At 37.8% G+C, this 17569-nt stretch overlaps 1 protein-coding gene across 1 annotated transcript in view; it reads right to left on the bottom strand.

The window, feature by feature from the left end:
• Positions 1 to 15734, bottom strand: part of path (pathetic) — a 63516-nt gene extending 47782 nt beyond the window's left edge. Inside the window, exon 1 of the mRNA XM_065504710.1 lies at positions 15428 to 15734. The gene's annotated coding sequence lies outside the window, so the exon portion shown is untranslated. The remainder of the gene's footprint in view (positions 1 to 15427) is intronic.
• Between the last annotated feature and the right edge of the window lie 1835 nt (positions 15735 to 17569).

Raw genomic sequence — 17569 nt, 5'->3', positions numbered from 1 at the left:
GCAGTAGACAAAAAGTTTAAACTGACTACACTCTAGATTACTTAGAGACACTAAAGTGTTAATTGACTTCACACTACATTACCTGGGATGTACAAAGTAACCAATGTGTTACAAAGACCAGCCACAAAGTCAGCCAAGTAATTAGACATTAGGGAAAATTACATTGACTACTTTAGTAGTCAATTCACAACTTTAGTAGTCAATGCATAACTGAAATTTATGTTTTTGGGTGTTTTTAACCTCCTAACCCGAAAGAGTGCCTCAAGGCATTCATTACAAAACACCAATTATCTCAAAAAGTAATTATAATTTTTTTTTTTAAATTTAACTGTGACTTTAGTTACAGATTTGTTTACATTTCCCTTGAAGGTCGAAATGCATTCTGACTTTTAGTTTTTGTTCTGTCAACTGTTTTGTAAGAGATGTCATAATTTTAGAACGTGAAATTTTGTGTGTCATTTTTTTTAAATCAAAGTTTTACTAACTTTTAGTCGCCCGATCTATTTGAAATATTTTTTATTAGTTTTTCAATAAAATCGTATCATAATTATTGTTTTTTTACACCTAAACCGGCAACAATGCCCTGAGGCACTTTTCACCATTTTGCACCTGGTTCCTAAACTTAATTTGCCAATTAGTTTCTGATTACCCTAAAAAATATTATTCGACAACTTTTTTTTAGCTTTTTAAAGTTTGCGGGTTTGAGGGTTAAGGTGACACAATTATTTAAAGATATATTTGAACATTTACATTGAACTGTTTTCTATTTAGACGCAAATAGTTTGCCCAGTTAATAAAATATTCTTTGCTAAACTATTTACGTACATATTTCTTGTTGGCAATTATTTTGTAAATAAAATGTAATTGTTATTACAGAGTGTCAGAATCCAAGCCAAACGCATAAATCTTCTGTCTTAATATCCTCGAACTATAAATGACAAAACAGAATACCGAGAAAATAACATGAGGATGGCTGATGGAAGATGGTGGTGAATGGATAGGACTAAGCCCACATGAGAATACAATTTAAATGCAACACGGGCATGACCAACAAATTAATACCCACTGCATGAAACTAAGTATAAAATACAGTAATTTAATGTAAATAATTCTTAATATTACGTCAATAAATAAACGAACAAATGAGAGAATAAAAAAAAAACAAGCGGAAAATGACAAACAGACTAACAAATAGTGTTAAATAGCAAATTGGTTACAAGTGCAAATGCGAGATGGTAAATTGCGTTGCAATTTTGCAAAGTGACAACTTAAACTTTAAAAAAAAGAGTCCAGATAAGATATGAAAAGTCAAACATTTGCAAAATGTCTAAATGTTTAAGTCTAATTGATTTTTTATCAGGTGGTTGGTACTTTTTCTTTTTTTTATTTTTGTACCATTATACCGGTACAAAAATAGATGACTACCCATCCTCTGCGATGGGTAGTCATCTTGACGCGATGCAGAGGCTTAAGTGCAAGGAGCCATGGGGCCGTGCTGGCAGGTACAACCATACCAGAGGGCTCATGGTGAGCACGAACTAAGAACTACCCTTCCCTTGTCAAGTAGCGTCTGTATATCCCTATGGGGCGGCTACTTGACGGTACTGTCAGAAGGTTTTCCCTTTCAATGAGATTGGGGCCTTCCTGACAGTACATGTCCGCTTTTCTGGACCCCTTGGGTCCTCTGTCCCTTTCCCTTACAGAGTCCGAAATCCACCAGCGTCTGTTCCCATATTGGGCGGCTTGGTGGTCTGTTTGACCCCAGTGGGGCGGCAGTTTTTCACCTGGCAGCTAGGTATAAAATGCACTTTTTACGTCGGTCCGTCCGATAAATGGATGAAAACAAACAGTGCCCTATGTATCCGGTCGGGGGCCTCATAATCTCCGGAGACCCTATTCCCGCGGCGGCGATTTCAGGTCGCGGTGAATCGAGAGCTACTGAGATCCAGGTTAGTTCGGTGGCGACACCGGGCCGAGCTAATCTGCTAGCTACTGGCGCTCAACAACAAGCAGGAGGAGTTTTAGGGAAACCTAAATCATCTGAATGCGCAAAGACTGCATCCTCTAAAAAAGGATGCAAGAGTAAAAGCAGCGAGGTGCCTCTGAATTTCAACCCAAGCACCTCGAAAGCTGCCTTGGCCCGTACCGACAGAGGATCGGTAAAAACCCCTGTTTTGGGAGCTGCTAGCTTGAAAACTCAGGCTGCAGCTAACCCAGTGCCGATTGTGAGCAAGGGTGCTGCGAACAAGATTTCGGGTACCCAAGCTACACCTCTCCCTGCCAGCAAAGGAACTGCGAACAAGTTTTCGGGTTCCCAAGCTGTGCCTCCTGCCCAACAGGGCGACAACAACCCCACAAGGCACGTAACACCAGCCAGAAGGGCTTTTTTGAGACGGCGAGCCGCCGAGAAAATTATCGACCGGTTAGGCAACAAACCTGCCGAGTCACTCTCGACTGATGATTTATCATCTCTCAACTGGGCAAGGAACATCATAGCTGACCTGCAGAATCCTCCTCATGCGTCTAAGGACGCGCCTAAACGGCAACGTTCCGAGGAGGAGGCGCAATCGCAGAGCCAGCAGCCCGCGACGAAACGTCCCAAGTCTCACCGATCGTTTGACAAATCCTTCAGCGAGGTGGCTAAAGGTCATCTTGTTCGGGCTGTCATCGATCGGAGTGACTCTGACTGCTCTATATCCCATGCAAATTGGGATATGGTGCGCAGAAAACTGATGGGAGTGTTCTGGCGAGTTCTCAAAGAGAACCCGGGACCCCCCCCTCAGTGTGATGATGCCGGCTGGTATCGCGGTCGGGTTAAACTAATGGCTTGTTCAAACGAGCGATCTGCCATGCTTTTTAAGCAGGCTGTCGCTCTGTTGGACGGCCTTTGGGAAGGAGCTAGGCTGGATGTGGTCTCTGTTGACGAGATACCACGCCGGCCTAGATCCACAGCCCGAGTTCCCGACGAACCGGCGAAACCGGAGGAAATACTGGAGCTCCTTCGGATCGGAAATCCTGACATCCCTACACATGATTGGATGGTTGCCAGGGTCTCCGAATCTGAAGGGGGATACAGGAGGATCACGGTCATCATGAACCAGGAGTCCCTAGCGCCTCTTCGGAAAAATCTAGGAAAGGTCTACTACGGTTTCGAGTCGATCTTTCTTAGAGTTTACCGAGGAGACGATAAGGGTAAACTGGTTCAGGATGACATTGAACCTACCCCCGATGACATGTCTTGCGATGAGACTACTAGTTCTGTTGCTCAAGAGGACACCCACTCCAACTCTGAAATGGTGGGTGAATTTTTTGGGCCATTGGACGATGTAGTTGACGAGGACGCCCTCTTGGACTCGAGTCCCTCGGACCAAGAAGACGTCAACGTCACAATCATACAAAAACACGGAGATGGTGAAGGTAACTCAAATTAATCTTCACCACTCCAAAGCAGCTTCGGCTGCACTGCTCCTCCGGATGTCAGAGAGAGGGGAGGAGCTAGCACTCATCCAAGAACCCTGGATCCATCGAGAAGGGGTTCGCGGACTAGGTGCCAAAGGCCATAAGCTACTATACATGAAAGGCTCAGGTAACATTAGATCATGTATAGTAGCTAGCAACAAACTCAATATCTTCATTCTTTCTGATTACAGCGATGAAGATACTGTGGTAGCGGCCTGGGAAACTGGTGTAGGAACTATACTAGTTATCTCAAGCTACATGGCACATGACCACAGCGAACCACCACCAAACAGCAAGGTTCGCGACATAATTGAAAGGGCAAGAGTTGAGAATCTGCCGGTTATTATTGGAGCTGATGCCAATGCACATCATATTGTATGGGGCAGCTCGGATACCAACGCAAGGGGTGAGTCAATTTTCGAATTCATTCTTTGTAATAACATAGACATAGTCAACACTGGTTCAGAACCAACCTTTGTAGTTACTAACAGAAGGGAGGTTCTTGATTTAACGCTAGTTAGTTCTAGGCACTTAGATCTTATCAGTGGATGGAGAGTTTCGAATGACTGTTCATTCTCTGATCATATGTACATAGACTTTGTTATTGAAGTTCGTGAAAAGGGGGCTATGCCTATCCGAAACAGGAGAAGGACTGATTGGGTTGGGCAACATGCTACTCTCTCTCGCCTTCTCCCTGACCCTCCGATCATTAGTGATCGGAATGATATTGAAATTGCGGTCAACAATTTGACTAATGCGTTTGATAGAGCGATATCAGATTCATGCAGACCTAGTATCTGCAGAGGTAGGAAAAAACCACCTTGGTGGACTTCCGAGATAGCGAACACTCGTAGAGAGTGTCGCAAACTTTTCAATGAGGCCAAGAGACTGGGCAACTGGTCTGTTTACAAGTCCTCTGTGAATAAATTCAAGAACCTGGTTAGGAACGCGAAGCGCAAATCCTGGAGGTCCTTCTGTAGCGGCGTGGAAGGTTCCTCTGAGACGAGTCGCTTGCGCAGGATCTTGTCATCTTCGGCCGCTGTCCCGAGTTATATTCAGAAATCGAGCGACAGCTGGACTACTAGCGGAAAGGAAACCCTAGAGGTTTTGATGGACGCTCATTTCCCTGGCAGTGTTCCCCTATCTGAGGGTAACACTGCGATATCTTATACTGGGCCTTTTGAAGTCACAATTCTCATAAATGAGGAGAGACTAAAATGGGCCCTGCGTAGCTTTGACCCATATAAATCTCCGGGTCCTGATGGCATCATTCCGGCGGATCTGCAACGGAATGAGGATTTAATTATTCCCTGGTTGACTCGTATATACTCGGCCTGCTTGGCTTGGTCATATATTCCGGAGTCGTGGACCAGATGTACGGTGGCCTTCATTCCCAAGGGAGGGAAGGCATCTCATACTAGACCCAAGGACTTTAGGCCTATTAGCCTATCGTCCTTCCTCTTGAAAACTATGGAAAGGTTGATCGATTTACACCTTCGTTCATCGATTAACCCGAACCGACTATCCATGTCTCAACATGCCTATATGAAAGGTAGATCTGTTGAGACTGCTTTACATTCGCTTGTGGGATTCGTAGAAAAATCACTCGAGCATAAGGAATATGCATTGGTGGCCTTCTTGGATATTGAGGGGGCTTTTAACAATGTGACGCCAGAGACGATCCTTTCGGCTCTAGGTGGTCTGGATATAGATCAATCTATTATCTGCTTCATAGGTAGACTTCTGACTAATAGAGTCATTATCTCTTCTATGGGAACTGCTACTATTTTTAGATTAGCGAATCGGGGCACTCCACAGGGGGGGGTTTTATCTCCACTCTTGTGGAATCTTGCCATCAATATGTTACTCATGAAATTGGATTCCATGATGTGCAAAACTGTTGCATATGCTGATGATGTTGCCGTAGCTGTTTCTGGAAAACACTTGGACACATTATCACAATGCCTGCAAACTTCACTCAGTACACTCAGCCAGTGGAGCACTGCAAGTGGACTAGGTGTGAACCCTGGGAAAACGGAGCTTGTGCTGTTCTCCAGAAGGTACAAAATCCCTCCGTTCCCATTACCGCGCCTTAACGGTGTGGAACTTAAACTCTCGGATAGTGCTAAGTATCTGGGAATTATACTAGACTCTAAGCTGTCCTGGAGCCTTAATATTCATGCGAGAGCGTCCAAGGCGGCTGTCGCTATCTATGCCTGCAGAAGGGCCATTGGGAGTACCTGGGGAATAAGCCCTAGGAATGCGAAATGGCTTTTCGATATGGTGGTCAAGCCCATACTAATGTATGGAGCACTAGTTTGGTGGAAGGCTCTAAGTAAATCCACCTACTGTGGGATAATTGAGAGAATCCTGCGAATATCCGCACTAATGATCACGGGTGCGCTGCGCAGTACTCCGTCTCGTGCTCTGTTTGTAATGATGCACTGGCTACCGGCTGATCTGATGGCAAAACAATTGGCCATAAATTCGGCGGTTAGGTTAAGTACTGTTGGGGCATGGAGGTCTAGTTGTACTGGCCATGCGTCTATTTTGGGCGGTATATCTTATATACCTGCTAATATTGACTACTGCACTCCCTTACCCTTTATTGACAGACGCTTCTCTGTGTCGTTGACGGGTGGGTCTAATTCTTCCATGGACACGTTTGTCATATACACAGATGGCTCTAAGTCTGCGGATGGGGTGGGTGGAGGCTTCTATATTCCCCATCTTCAGAAGAGGGTGTGTTTCAGGCTACATGATCAATGTAGTGTAATCCAAGCTGAGATTTCAGCGATCAAAAGGGCGGTACACTGGATGAAGTACTATAGGCTATTTGGTGTGAATATCCGAATCTGTACTGACAGTAAGCCTGCTATCAAATCCCTATCTGGCGTCTACTCGACATCCAGATTGGTACATGAATGCCGGGTATCTCTTAATGAGATGGCGAGACATTCTAACCTGGAGTTATTCTGGGTGCCTGGTCACTCTGGTGTACCTGGCAATGCTATTGCGGATGAACTGGCCAAAAGAGGCTCTCGCCTACAAATTGACGAGATCGATAACCTGGTCGGTTCACCGCTGTCTTGCTGTAAGTCAATCATACAGCGTAAATTATTTGAGTCTGCTCAACTCAGATGGTCTAACTCGACAAACTGCACGATATCGAGACTCACCTGGCCCGTTTATGACCATCGTAGGTCAATGTCCCTCACGGGGCTACCTCGGGCTAGGCTTCGAGCTATGATGTCAGTGCTCACGGGGCATTGCTTGATAGGTGAGCATGCTAGGAGAATGAACACTCCATATAATGACTTCTGTAGAAGTTGCCATGATGAAGACGAGAATGAGACGATTGAACATCTCCTCTGTCTTTGCCCTGCCTTAGCAGGGGTGCGGACTGCGACAATAGGTAGTCCATTTTTGCACGGCCTAGCGGATCTATCTACTCTTGATATCAGGAGGATGGATTCGTTCATTCGTGCGTCAGGTTGGTTCGGCATTGAACCCAGGTCTGACATGTGAAGAATCTCTTGAGGTTCTGAGCATGATCTTTAGGGTAACACAAAGGGACCAACTTCATGGACCCAAGTGAGCTGGCTGATAACTAGCTGCCTTCATAACCTAACCTAACCTACCATTATACCGAGCAACTAAGTATTACATTTATATTTTTTTATTATATAAACAATTAGGCAAATAAGGGGTACTTGGGGTTCACACTAATTTGCATTAGAAATTAATTTATTATGTTAAATAAAGGAAAAATTACGTTTTATATTCATTACATTTTCTATTTTGAAACTTTCTAAAACGCAAATTGTTCATATTGTACATATGAACCTTAATAACAAAATGTTTTGTATCAACCCACCAGCAAAACAAACAAATCTATTTGAATTTTTATTGCACATTCATTATTTCACGCTATTTTGGGCCAGACAAAAAAAAACACATCTTCATTATACACAATATGTTTTGGACTAAAAATAATTTTTTTTAATTACAATAAAATTTAAGTAATACTCACAATAAATAATTGCTCTTATTTTTTATTATAATCTTTAACACGCTCTAGTGTAGCCATACATTGTTTAATAATTACATTTTCGTGTGTAGACTTATTGTGAGCACTGTACTGTACTAAATATGTAGAAATGATAACTTGCATCATTTGGACGTAAATTCTTGACATTTGTATTAGTCCATAATAAATATCCCTGCAGTTCTAGCTAAGTGACCCGAACTAGTGATATTATCTGTCATGACGCCCACCATTAATTACAGAATTTGCAATGTGACTAGTTATTTTAACATGTGAGTTTCCCATACATAAATTACAAAGCACACTTAGTGACAATTGACTCTACAATAAACTACTTTTGATGGATTAAATAAATTCTATAGTGACTACACTCTAGATTACTTAGAGAAACTAAAGTGACAATTGACTTTACGCTAGATTCTCTGGGATGTATGTATGAAGTAATCAATTGACTTTACTCTGCATTACAAATGGCACACACATGTCATATGACCCAAAAATATTTAGCCATGTAATAAGACATTAATGAAAATTACTGTCTAAAAGGGAGAGTAATGCAGAACTGCTGGTTTGTAACTATAACATTAACATTATTATTTTACAGGTAGATATAGGGTGTTTATTGTCATTGACCATGTTTTTGTTTTGTTATTCTTGCTCTGAGAATAGATAGACAGACACCTTGTCAGTTGTCATTTAATGTATTCTTTTTGTTGCTATTGTTAGTATCATTTAATTTTAGGGTTTATGCACCACCTACCACCTATTTCAGCATTAACACATTGTGGAAACATGTTTATTACAGGATGTTAACAATTAAATATAGATTGTAATATGCTGATATAGACCGACGAAGAATTGGAACTGCAATACTTTCGAGTTAATACAGACCATGTGGTTAAATACAATGAATGACATATCAAAAAGTGTCAATGTCCGCTATAGTAGTTTTGAATGCTAACACAGGTCTACATTGGTTTTGGTTTCGCCAAAACAAAAAAGATTTTAAATATATTCGATAATCTGATTCTAACAGTATACTGTAGTTTTCAAGAAATTTCAGGGGTAAAAAACGAAAATATGAAAATATCAATCACCCCTATCGCGAATCAATATTTCACATGAAATATATTCCCTTTTCCCATTTTTCGTTCATAAACTTTGTTCACGTGAAAAAATTCCCCATGTTGTGAAAATTTTAGATGGAAAATTTTAATGGAAACCATTAAAACTCTTCGTTACTGGTGGAGTACCAATTAAAACTCATATCGTGAAGTCTTTTAAGCGTTCCAGCTTCCTATATGATGATATATGTAGGTCAACTAGGGACTTACTTAAATCGTGTGGTATACCCTGGCGTTTTGGTTACGTACCCTTGCCATCAATTTTGAGAATTCAAAAAAAAAAAATCAACTATTGTGAATGAAAAGTTCAGGGGAATATCATGATAGCAATTTACCCTTCGAGGGAAATGGATTTGTTAGATTTTCTACGATAGAGGTCCTTAAGACACTCCAGTGCGATACTCCTTCAGTAATCTGTCATTATATGTTCATCCCAGCGACCTTGATGTCTATCTTCCATCACTTTTAAATCTTGAGGGAAACGTTCTCCTTGTTCTTTCCTATACGATCCAACGTAAGTTTACTTTTATGCTCATATTACATCCAAGAGCTAATTAAAAGGTAAATAACTAATTCCTCGTAATTTTCAGCCTTCTGATTTCCTAAAAAAATGTTAACAATGGCAACAAAAGATTTCCAAGGCGCTGCTTCTAATCATTCATTGAATGTATTAAATCGTAGTCTAGTGATTTTACCTATAATTCGGCTAGTCACGGTTTACATAATGTGACACGTTATTTTAACATGTGCATGACTTAGAGGTAATCCAAATGAACCTATATAAACTAGCAACATCGAAAAAGGACACATACACTGATGGACAAAAGTCACCGCCATTTTCCTTTAGAATGTTTAAAGGACTACCACGTTATAAATATAATTGAAACACAAAATTTTATTTTTTCAACAAAAACAATAATTCATTTTAATTACACTTCAGTTAAAACAAGTCTTTTTAACTTAACCTAATTTACAAAAACGTAGCGTGGCGGTCCCTTATACATCCTAAAAGGGAAATGGCGGTGAATTTTGTCCATCAGTGTATTAACAATTGACTTTCTAAAATAACTACTTTCTAAAGTCCAGTACAAAAAAGTTTAAAGTGTCTACACTCTAGATTACTTGGAGACACTAAAGTGTCAATTGACTTCAACCTAGATTATCTGGGATTTATATAGTAATCAATGTATTACAAAGACCAGTCACAAAGTCAGCCAAGCAAATTGACATTAGTTAAAATTACTATCTAGTAGTCAAGTTTTATTTTCGGGCTATAAAAAATATCAGCTTACAGTTTTTTGTACTAAAACCTGTAAACTTTTTAGAAAGAAAGTCAAAACATGGACCAGTTATATCTCATACCTTCACATAATGCTTCATAAGTCCCGATTTGATGTGTAATGGAGGCAAAATGATCTTATCTCTCAAAAACAAAGGCGGTTTATAACATGTTTGTTTTCTAACCGTCATGTGTTCTCTTAGAGGTCAGTCTTTCTTGATCCAATGTACATGTTTTTCTCTGCTGTTCCATAAACAAATGAAATATGGAAATTTGGTGTATCCAGAGACTCTGGGTGTATCTGCAGACAAGCAAAACGCTTCGGAGTTTGTGTTTGTTTTTAAAAAAAAAAAAAAACAATTATTTCGAAATGGCAAAAAAATTATACACTACTGTTTTATTAAGGGGACGATAAATTTCTGGTTGTCGGATTGAACTTGTTTGCCAACATACTAGATGTTTAGTAGTGATTATTGATAATCAGCTAAATTTCGAGGTCCATATAGAGAATGTTTGGTTTTATTTTACAGAGGAGGAATATCTACTTGCTGCTTTTTGTGAGAATAAGAGTGCATGGGACATTACTGAAACCTCAAATTTTATATGGAATGGAAGTCAGATTGAGAATCATTATTTTGAACATGACAAAATATGGTCGTGTTGTTAAAGCTATTATTGGATTTGCCTATATATATGTATTTATAATATTCGAAGGTTACTATCGTTTAATAGTAATTGGAAGATTCCTAAACCTTGGGAGAGGTGTTCTACTTTCTGTAGATCCCTTTGGCTTGCTGGTTGGTGGAACTGCCTTCCTTACGATTTGAGAATTGTCTCGTAAGTCTAAATATGTTTTGGGCTGAATACGTTTGTGTCACTTCTCAGTTACTCATTAATAGTTTATATCTAGTTAAGACCACTATTTGCGCCATTTCGATTTGACTGGATTTAATTTGCGTCGCTTTTTTAATTTTAGTGCATTGCTTTATACAACATGCTTTTTCCTGTGCAAATCAAACTAAAATGTGATTAATTTTATGTTTGGTTTATTTTGAATGCAAATAAGAAATTTCCCTGGAATTTATTCCTTAAGTTTTCGGCGCTTTTTAAGCAGTTCATAAACACTTATTTGTGTGTTTTCTACTTTCCATAGTTTTCAGAAGCTCCCCAAAGACCTACATAGTTAAATCAATTCTTAACGGAGTCCGATTTTTAAATTCTCTGTCTGGTATTTATTAGATCTGTCTAACTATCTAATCAAAAAGAAGTCCTATCAATTCTACTTGATTGTTTGAGCGTAGCAACCTACTATGTAAAATAGACAATCAAGCGATAATTCTATCACAATCCGCATAGGAATATTACACAAATACATTCAGTAGATCCGACTTTCGTCCCTTATAAGTTAATAATATCCCTTATAATTTGGTCATCCACTGTATGATCTAATTGTGTGAGTATATAATTAGAAGGGATGTGCACGTGTATTGAAAAACAATGTAAAATTTGTGAAAATAATTATAGGTACCAAATAAAAGACAGGTGTAGTGTGTTTGTAAATAATTTAAGAGAACAGACAAAAAAAAATCAACATTTTCCGCACTTAAATTTTAAAGTACAATACAAATAGTATTTATGGTAAACAACCCTCAATAGAAAAACAAAATATTAAGACTTATATACATTTCGGGGTTAAAAAGAAAACATATTTAAAATATCTTTACATGGTCTAAATTTAAACCATTATTTATTACGCACGGTTTTTCACTTTTACTCCTTTTATTGTGGTCTCTCTACTGTTTACAGTTCACTTTCGTTGCTCTTTCTTAAGCCGTTACCGTTGTTTCTCTTTGAGTGACATGACTTTTAGGTCTTATTCAACATGTGCTAAAAATTATTAAAATGTTAAAAGGAATTTGCAAAAAAAATTAAAAAAAACGAAGAAAAGAAAGTCTTAAACTAAAGAAATTTGTAATGAAAATTAAAATTTTTATTGCAGAAAATTCAAATAAAACTGTACTTTTTTGACAAAAGGAACAAATGTATGTCTCTTAAACGCCCACATGTTTTTTGAATGCAATTAGACAGAATGGTAACAACTGAAATAAAAATAACACAGGTAATTGGGCTACAATGAGTCTTAAACACCAAAACAAATTGATAGAAAATCAGGTAAAGGCCAAAACAATGAAAAGATAAAACAACAAAATTTAAATAGAACACACAGACACACTATGTCAAAGAAAGAACTAAAGAATAAAATGATTTGTTAACCCTAGAATACTCACCTATTTTCTACGATTAATATGTATAAATTTTAGCTTGAGAGTCTATTGTAGTGGACAGATTTTATATAATTAAGGAATAGTTTTAAACTACATATATAATTTCCTAAGTACTTGTATACATGCTTGCTTCTTTTTAGAGCTTTCTGAAATTCGGCTTTAATTACGATAAGGAAGCTAAGGGTATATCTATTTGTCTCATCAGTTAATAAAACTGAAACCTACTTAAGTTAGCACGATCTAGGGTTAAGAACATGATACATTACGACAACTAAACACAGTGCCAGGAAAACCCTAAAAGAAAAATTTAACTTTGTTTTAGCTTGAAAGAAAATTGTATTCTTTTCATTTTGTTTTACTGAGAAAAACCAACACAAATAATTGTGTGCATTCGTATTTATCTCTCTATGTGGTAGACTAAACTTGTCCGTAAGACATTTGAGATTTATGGACGTAAACAAGTCAACACAAAATGTTGACCATCAGATTCAGAAACCAAGTCTTCTTTAATTGACAGCCAAACACAATTATGAGGAACTGCTTGTGCAGTGGTTGTTTGCTTCTTAACCTTTCTAAGGCAAACATGATTTTGAACTTTCTTTTCGTCAATTAAAGAAAATGAACACAAAGCATACAAGACAAAAATATGGTCAGTGACGATCGTAAGTTACACTACAGCTGTTTCATGGGAAATGCTATGAAATTAACCTTCACTACAAGATTTTATATCCGTTGGCATTTTTTACAATATTCAATGTAATACAAAAATATTCTGGGTCCTTATAGATAGCCGAATTGAAATAGGCATAGATAACATATGAACTTACATTTGGAATGAATATATCAGATTTTGTCATAAGATTTATATAATTTGACTGATATAATTTAATATACCGTAGCAGAACTGCATACAAACTTTGTATTGATACATTTTGGAAGTCAGCCGTACTCAAATATTGACCGATATTTAACAAGCCTGGTTCTTAGACGATTTTATATTATTGTGACCATCTGCTAAAAATACCCTGATAGGTTTAAAATTGAGATTCTAAATTATTCAGTTTATATCTGGTAAGTATTGGTATTGTAAAAAATGGATGACTTCGGAGTGATATGGTGCGATCACATCTCAAATAATTAATAACTCTAAAATAATAATTGAACATTTTAGGATTCGTCTACGATCCTCTGAAGATGAATAGAAATGTTAATTAACAACTTCGATGGGGTGTCTAGCAATGTCCTCTCATTATGGCCTGCTCATAAACCGTACATCAATAAACATTCAAAATTTGGGTTTCTCGAAACGGAACAGTATTGAAGAAAGCGAAATCAAATATGTAGGACAACAATAATGAATACATACTCTAGAAGAAATGGAACCGGCACAGAACTAGTCCCCGATATTGGCATACTCGAGAGCTGGGACTTTATTTAAAAAGTATCTGTCACTTTTACATGGCGTTGGAGGGTTAAATTGATACCTTTTAAACAAACTGTGACTTGATCCTTTCGATCCTAAACGACTTATATTTGTCACCCTGTCGATCATATTTGACATTTGTGAACTAGACAGCTGCAGAATACAAAACGGATACGTCAATAAGCAAAATCTTGTTTTCTGGGTCACTCAAAATCCGCGTGTGATGCACGCAAAGCCGTTACATCCACTCAAGGCTACTACCGGCAGCACTTGGGGTATGGACAAAGAAACCTTGCTATCAACCTACAAGACGATTGGCCGGTCAGTGGTTAACTATGCTGCTCCAGTGTGGTCGCCTTCGTTAAGTGATATTCAGTGGAGAAATATTCAAAGCTGTCAAAATGCAGCCTTAAGGACCGTCTCAGGCTGCCTCCAAATTACCTCCAAACACCACCTTCAAGAGCAAACTAAGGTACTACCGGTCAGGGAATATAACGTCATGTGAAGCAACAGCTCCTTCTGGGATGTCGATGGAGGAGTCATCCAAACATTAACATCACACAGTTGGAGTCTTCCCCGAGGCATGTCAGACAGGACCTTATAAAATACTAGGAGAGCATAGAGGTATGTGCAGGATCCATTTGATCGCAGCTCATATATGACAGCTTTGAACGACATTCATACCGTATAAATGTAGTACTTGGAGGTCGCCCACCACCGATGGCAGACGCCGGGAAGATTCTTCCGGGTAAAACAAGAGTCCTTCTGGCACAACTCAGATCAAGATGAAGCAACAGTCCAGCATGAGGTCAGGGTCCGCATGACACCCTCCAGCCAACCCTACTTCACTACGTCCAGTGGATTTATGGACCCACCCAGTAGAAGTAGCACAATTTCTTGGACTTGATCTTGCAGAACCCCCAGACTAAATATTGTAAAATTATTGACGCTGCTACAACAACAACAACTGTGTGATGAGGTATTCACGCGGGAGGAGTGATTGGACAGTTTTTTTTTTTTTGAGAACGCCATCGGCAATACGGGTACTGTTACTGGCGAACGCTACAGGGCCTTGATAAACGACTTCTTATTGCCAGAATCGAATGAGCGGGACTTGGTGAACATGTGGTTTCAACAATTTCCTGGTCGCGTAATCTCCCGTTTTGGCCATTTGGCATGACCAGCAAGATCGCCCAATTTAACTATCTCAGACTTCTTTATTTGGGTCTACTTGAAGTCGCGGGTTTAAGGAGAATATACTATAAACAATTGCAGCCCTTAAGGAGAATATTTGACAGGAATGCGAACAGTTATCAGCAGAAATATTGCGGAAAGTTATGGAAAATGAATTTCATTAACAGCTACAAGTTGCATTGCTTTTGTTCTCATGTGGTTTAAAAAACTTTTCAAACTGACCTCGTAAGTAATAAATTTACAGATATTTTATATTAAAATATGAATACTTCTGAACTACCCTTTTTCTATGCATTAATTCATTAAATTCATTTCAGACTGCCGTCGTAAGTATTAATTTTCCAGAGATTTAATGATCCATGACCACATTTTCTAAGCAGTAATTCCTTGAAGGTATTTTTATAAATAATTCACACGTTTAATTGATTGTATTAGAATAAAACTTTTAAACAAAACTGCTCGATATAGGGTACAGTATTGAAAAACGTTATGCATGATGCAACAAAGAACCGTAATTTATTAAGGTCCAATTTCACTCATAACCCTTTTTATAAATATTTACATATTTTTCATTTATTTACAATATTTAATCAATATTTATTTAGTTAAACTTACATTTTGTACTCGATGATGATGATGTATTTGAAACACAATTATTATTAATTATTTTTTATTGACACGAATAAAAAATGTTGTCTTCCTTTTGTTTTTCGGGCTGGTAGATGATATTTTAGCACGATGTTTTTGTATTTTGAATTTAATTAAACAATTTTCAGTTAAATTAAATTATTTACTTTTTTTTATTAGATTTTTAATTTAAGAAAAAACCCTTTTAACACAGCTTATAAATAGTAATTTATTTATTTTTTGTTTCATTCTTTATTTATTAATTACACTAACACAAATTGTTGGCTAAATTTTGATAGAACCAAACGCCACCGAAAACCGACATAAACTGAATGTTCAAAATGCCTACCAAGAGTTAATATATCAGAATGAGAAAATCATGAAAAAATAAGTAAAAGAAATACAATATACCGCAAAAAAAACCTATTACACATACACAAAAATATATACATATGTTTGAGTGGTAGGAAAAGGCAAAAAAAAATACACAGCCAAAATTAAAAATGTTTTATAAAGTAAGAAGAGAACAAATAAAAACTTTTATTCACGAAAAAAGAGAAAACAAATATCATCAATTAATTGAGAATCGAAACAAATAATTGTCCACAGAATCGGACAAGATGCGAAGATGAGAGTAAAAAATCCAATTTATCTATGGATTAGTAAAAAATCATACTTTTTGAAAGTGTATGTGTGAACAAATTACTCTCACCTTTACCTTTAGCTACAATATCTGACTTCGTCCACATTAATAATGCATTGGGGGCCGGGTGTTGTTTGGTTGATAACAAATTTCACACAGTTTATTGTTGGTTCTTGCTTTTTGCCAACAAGACAAAACTGATTCTCTTGTAATCTCAATTTCAAGCCGGTGGTTTTTATTTTGTTTACTTTTTTCAAACCACAGATCCCAATAGGAAATTTTTTAAATATTTTATTTTATTTCTTTGCAATATTGTCAACATTTTATTAAGTAAAACACGTGCTTTCTTTCGTCATCCTTTCGTTGCCACATTATATTTAAGGGTGTTTTTGAATACATCCTTTTTATTTACACACTCTCTCTTCCTTTCTCTCTCTTTCTCTTTACATAAATATTTTTTATTCCTCCACCATAATTTGTATATCCTTTAATAGTGAAAAAAACACCTTTTGATTGTTTTCATTAGTGGCTGATGTAAGTTTTAACGTAAAATGTCATCATTTTATTTTATCCACTCACAACTCTCTTATTTTCTGTCTTTATTTCAATACTTGGTAAAGAGCGAGTAAACACACATTTTTAAAGTTTTAAATTTTCTCTTTTTTGTTTGAATTTTTTGTTGTTAGTTGTATTCTTTTAAAGACATTTCATGGATACAATAAAGCACATGCTTTTCACGAAGAACAATGAACTTATTTGTTTCTTTCTTAAAGCACCCTACATGAGTGTTAGATACTTTAAATATTTTCATACAAATGAACCCGGCAGTAAAGCAAGTAGTCAATGTATCCCATATAGCAGTTATTGTCTCTAATGTCTGACCACTTGGCTGACTCCAATTAATATATTATGGGTTATTTGACACGTATGTGCTCTTTGTAGTATTTTCTTTTTACTCAAGTACATTGACATCTCATTGGAAGTCAATTGTCACTTTATTGTCTCTAAGTAGCCTATAGTGTAGTCACTTTAAAAGTTTATTTTGTACTGGACTTTACAAAGTCCCTGTCCCTGTGTCCACATGGGAATGTGGACACAGGGACAATGTATTGCCGATTACTTGGCGAGAAGTGTAGCCTTGATGTCGGACGACGAAATAGACTTCCTCTGTGGAATCCCGTTGTCAACCTGCAAGGAACTGATGCATATTACGAACTTGCAAAAGCAAAGTGGGGCACCTGCGCCACCACGAGGATGATATGGCCTGCGTTGGACACAGGAACAATGAGGCCAATTGTATTGCCGATCACTTGGCGGGAAGAGGAGCCTTGATGTCGGACGACGAAATAGACTTCCTCTGTGGAATCCCATTTTCAACCTGCAAGGAACTGATACATAATGCATATTACGAACTTGCCCAAGGTAATGGGGTAATGAATCCACCTGTGCCACCACGAGGATGATAAGGCTTGCGTTGGACTGTAAAC

This window comes from Calliphora vicina, chromosome 3 (assembly GCF_958450345.1).
Source record: "Calliphora vicina chromosome 3, idCalVici1.1, whole genome shotgun sequence".
In the NCBI taxonomy this organism is placed as follows: Eukaryota; Metazoa; Arthropoda; class Insecta; order Diptera; family Calliphoridae; genus Calliphora; species Calliphora vicina.
The sequence above is the reverse complement of the archived record's forward strand: the minus strand, read 5'-3'. Positions and strand labels throughout refer to the sequence as shown.